This window comes from Paramisgurnus dabryanus, chromosome 22, assembly GCF_030506205.2.
Source record: "Paramisgurnus dabryanus chromosome 22, PD_genome_1.1, whole genome shotgun sequence".
Lineage (NCBI taxonomy): Eukaryota > Metazoa > Chordata > Actinopteri > Cypriniformes > Cobitidae > Paramisgurnus > Paramisgurnus dabryanus.
The window spans coordinates 12,082,608-12,088,173 of NC_133358.1; positions in this window are offsets into that span (position 1 = coordinate 12,082,608).

Consider the following 5,566-nt stretch of genomic DNA (forward strand, 5'->3'; position numbering starts at 1 on the left):
AGGGGTTATTGCACCCATGATGCAACATGTTATTAAAAAAAAAAAAAACAGCTAAACGCCTGTAAAACATAAATATGGAAAATTCCTTCATATTTACATAGTACTTTGTCCGTTTTTTAACGGATTTTTTTTAGAGTGTACGCTGTTTCTGGTAATCCACTTCGTGATTTCCCGCTCCGCAGAATCTCTCACAATCTGTCCACTCTTTGAAGGGCGGAGAGGACAGTTTGTTGTATTAACAGGTAGATTCATTACATTACCTCAGTGTTGAGGTGCTGATCTAGTTTGAAGCCGAGAGAGGTCGTGTACTATATTATTTTTGATCAGTGGCGGCTGGTGACTTCTTTTTCTGAGGGCGCACGATGCGAAGTTCGTCACAACATGTATGTAGCCCATCATGTGTGTGGTACGTAATTTCAAAATATGTGTTCTGCACTTTGAGAGATCGTATGTGCATCACGTGTCCTGCCAAAATAAGTGTCTGCTGCAGACGCGTCAAAGGGTTTATGATAAAAGAGACGCTCGCGTTTGCCAGATACTCGCATAATCTCATGCGTAATCAGAGTTTAATGTTAAGGGAGTGTCTTTTGGAACATGAGCGTCTCTTTTATCATAAACGGTTTTGATGCGTGTGCAGCAGGCACTTATTTTGACAAAACACGTGATGCACACATGATCTCTCAACACGCAGGACACATATTTTGGAAAAGGGAACCACACACATGATACTCCGAACACTTATTTTGAATTTGCGCCCCTCGGATGAGGAGTCACGAGCCGCCACTGTTTTTGATTGCTTGTTATCTCGCGATCACATTCTTTTTCCCGAGAAAAAGAGAGACCGCAGCTCTGTAGTAATGATCGAAGTTATCTGAAGACGTTCAACTCTTTGACATCGCAAATGACAAAAAAGTAATTGCAGGCTTCTGGAAAACAATAGAATTATCCAGCAATCATGGCACCATGATCAAAACTCTTTTACTGCAGTAACCATATTTTAACGTGTACACTTTTAGACTTATCAACACCATATTAAAGAAATTGTATGAAGGTAGGCTATATTTGGTGATAAACAAACTGCACACCTGTGACAGTGGAATTTGTATTTGTAGAGATTATCCACACAGGTGTATCAGTATATTTGAATTCACAAATACAACACAACAGTTACACCTTCACAAATTCTTCAGTGCAGATGCACAAATCCCATTTTAAAAATCACAGATTAAGAAACTCATAGGCCTACATTCACGTTTTTTGCTACAATTGCTGCAGTAAATATGGTGCAAAACCTATTTAGTCACACACAAATTTTGTACATTCGCAAATCATTATGTGCATCTGTGCGATGAGAGTTGCATGTGTGTACATTTTTTTATATTTATTTATTTATATTTTTCTAGCACAAACACAAGTATATAACTACAACTGCTCGAATCTGCTGCTACAATTTTCAAACACTCTTTTTCGCGTGCTCTCTCTTTTGCACCAAATATCTCTCTCTGAATTAACTACCATTGTTTCGGCAAGGTAAATCGCCTTTATCAAGGTATTATTTTCACCAAGTGGAGATACAATATGTTTGAATGATACACTCTGAATACTGTTATCTGATTGGTCCCTTTCTGTAAACCCCGCCCCAACACCTAATCCTACTGTAGAGAAACAGGTGATTTAGGCCTTTTACAAAATCCTGGCTAAAGTACAACGAAATAAGTTAAAAAAGTCCTCTTTTCCATTTAAAATTAACTAAATTCCTATTTGATATACTGGGGCAATTTTGAAGTTTATTGTTTAAGACAGGAGTGGGGAACCCTGGGTCCTGGAGGGCCACTGTCCTGCAGAGTTTAGTTTCAACCCTAAGCAAACACACCTGAATTTAATTTCCAAGTAATCCTGAAGACGTTAATTAGATTTTTCAGGTGTGTTTAATTAGGGTTGGAACTAAACTCTGCAGGACCGTGGCCCTAGGGTTCCCCACCCCTGGTTTAAGACATCAAATGTTGATGTCCCAAACTAAATTTAGGGGCCAAAAGCCTGTTGAGAAATCAGACATTTATAAACAGGTATTTTATCCAAACAGTTCCAACATTGTGTTGTTATAATCAAAATCAGAGATGTATAGTAACGAAGTAGAACTACTTCACTACTGTATAAGTACTAAAAGGCAGTATCTGTACTCTACTGAAGTATTCTTTTTTTCTCCTACTTCCACTTTTACTTCAGTAGATATTTTCGATGAGTTTAATACTTTTACTCTGATACATTTTTTATGTGCTGCATTGTTACTCGTTACACTCGTTATAAAAATGTTACGAATCATTCCAAACCCACATTATCACTGCCAGAGCGATGATACACATTAGACACACACACACACACACACACACACACGCACGCACGCACGCACGCACGCACGCACGCACGCACGCACACACACACGCACGCACGCACACACACACACACACACACACACACACACACACACACGCACACACACACACACACACACACACACACACACACACACATCGTGGTCTAAACCAATCGGAGATAGTGAAGGGCGAGAAAGGGTGAATGTGCGCGAAAGAACGAAACCTAAATCCATTGAAACACCTTGTACCTTTATCATTATATAGACTTATATTTCATAATACTGAATTCTCTATCGCCATATCAGTAAAATTAATCTGAATTAATCTGAACATTCCTGTTCTTGTACTGCTGCTACAGCCAAAGGAATTGTGAGTGTCCTTTAGCTTAAACATTTGAAATAATATAAACAATATTATATTCAAACTTTTGACTGTTTTCTTTAATAACTACATTACACAATACTTGTACTTTTACTTTCAGTACTTGAGTAGTATATTTTAAAATAAACTACTTGCAATACTTAAGTACAAAACATGTTTAATACTTTAGTACTTCCACATAAGTGCTGTGCTGAAAGAGCACCTCAACTTCTACTCAAGTCACTTTTTTGATAGAGCACTTGTACTTTTACTCAAGTCTGGGCCCCTAGTACTTTATACATCTCTGATCAAAATAAATAAAACATGAGAAATTATGACTTCAGGTCACTGGGATTAAAATATACTTTGAAATATGTTTGTGGTTTTGTTCAGCTATTAGGATACTAAACAATTATTAACTAATTAAAATATTGGTATTTTCACTATGCTGTTAGATCTTTCCTATCAAAATGTTTCTACACAACACTTTTTTACTACATCACTTATCTGGCATCTGTCTGTACGTGTTAATCACATGAAAAAACACAAGAGGGCAGTGTTGTCAAAAAGGAAAAAAATTACCATATACTCATACTGCATGAACTCTCTGAAACCATATTTAAAAAGGCATCGTCATGGTGCTCTGTTAATTGTTATAAAGACATTATATTTTATGGTTGTTAGACTGAATAATTCGTGTATCTACTGGCAAAAAATAATAAAAGATATTTTAAAACATCATGGTATACTTTCACTCGTGGGTCCAACACACTTTGTAGGCTACTCTATTATAGGAATGAAAAATCACAATTGCCCAAAATTTAAAACAATAGTTTATCAGTCAAAATAACAAAAACATAGCAACAATAAAGTTTCACTAAAACCTATTTCTGTTTCATGCAGACATTTATTGTGAAAGCTACTTTGCCTCTTTTGGGAGTCTTTTGCTTCTGCTTATGTAATCATAACAAATGAGTTTTTCTGTTTCTGTTTTTCTTATCATTTTTTGTCATCATAAGACCCAGCTTCACTGTTTAAAGATGTTCTTTCAGAATTAGATGGTGTTCATTTTATTTTAGCATTTCCTTATCTCACTTCTGGTTCTTGCTCATTTCTATAGCTAGTATTGTATATTTTGCACGTCTATTGTTCCAAGAAAGCTCTCTAGCCATTACAGTATATGTTTGAAAATGCCACAAGGATTAACATTTTATCATCTAATATTTTGACATTGTTTTTGGTTTTCGAATACTTTTTGGTGCCACTTTATATTTGTATCATGTTGTTCTTGCTAGTTGTTTAGATAAAGTCATTTATAGTAGCCTATATAGTTTGTAAAAACATCACTCAAGTCTCTCTGTCATTGCAAGTGTTAATGATCTGATTCCGGACCATGTCTTATTCCATGGACTAAGAATAAATGTGTGTGTAATGTTAAAGCCAATTCACTAGTTTGCCTGCGCATTCAGGTCTTAATGATTAATGGTAAACGAACTTGGCTTGCTGTCCTCGAAGGGAGCTCTGTACCTGAGCTCTGAACCTTCAGAGAGAGCGAACCTGAGGCTGGGGCTCGAGCCACAAGTTCAACCCCCTGCAACGGAACTGCAAAGAGGAAGAAAGAGAGAGTGAAGGAGGAGATAGGGAGGAGGAGGGATGCTGGAAAAGAAAGCAGCTGGACGCGGAGGTTTGAAGGCTGCCTTACATACGCCCATGATGATGATGATTGACAGGCCTGAATGTTTAGGCTCCTCCCCAACCTACGTTTAAAACTTCATTAAATGTTAAAGGAAATTTAAATATTGCTAATTTATCTAAATAGTCTTTTTGTTTGGTAATGAAATTAAAAAGGTTAGGGCATGAGCAGCAACAAAAAGTTATGAATATAGGTTATTTTACTACTGTGCTAATTAATCAGATGAATTAAGCAAAAGTTAAATAAGTATTGGTAAAAATAACCATTTGTTCTGGTTTATAGCCAATAAATAACAAAGCAAATGAAAACAAACAAATGAATGACAGCACTTTAAAGTCTTAACTATTTATTATTTATTGTCAGTCACATTACAAAAAGGCAATATTCACAACATGTTATAACAATTTGTTGAACAAATAACAGAAAAAATCAAGTGCTTGAAAAAAGCTGATATGAGATCACCATAATAACTTAAAAGCTTCTTATAAAGATGTCCTAACTTTTAATAGCTTTTTTTATTGAAACAATTAGATGAAATATACAATCACCTTCAGGAGAACATTATCAAATAAAAGAAGATAGAAGTCAGAGAAAAAAAAGGAAAAGGAGAAATAAACAAAACACAATAAAGGGGTATGTAGCTTACAATAAAGGAAAACATAATAAAAATAAAAATATAAAAGCAATGAAGGAAATTAGTTAAGTTGGAGTCAATAGAAATATATTTTTTAAAATATATATATCCAAAAACTTAACACATTCTTTATTGTTAGTCAAACAAAAAGATGTGAGCAGTGAGTCAACCTCAATCAGGAAATGTGAAAAAGTAGGAATTGAGCCCATAAATTTTGCCAATCAAAATAAAAAAGTTACTCTTTAGATTTGTTGAGTCAGAGTAATAGCAGATATCTTTCAAGCGATTGTGCAAGGATAGGTGTTTTATTTAAATGGGAGTACAAGTCTAGCCAAAATTTCTGAATAAACGTACAAGAATAGAACAAATAATGTTTAACTTTTAATAGCTACTTAATGGATAAGTTGGCCCCTGACGTCATAAAGCAGAGCTGATGACGTATAGTGTTTTCCTGTAGAGGCGGGGACTGCAAGAGGGGCTTCTCTCTCTCCCCCTCTCGTCTGC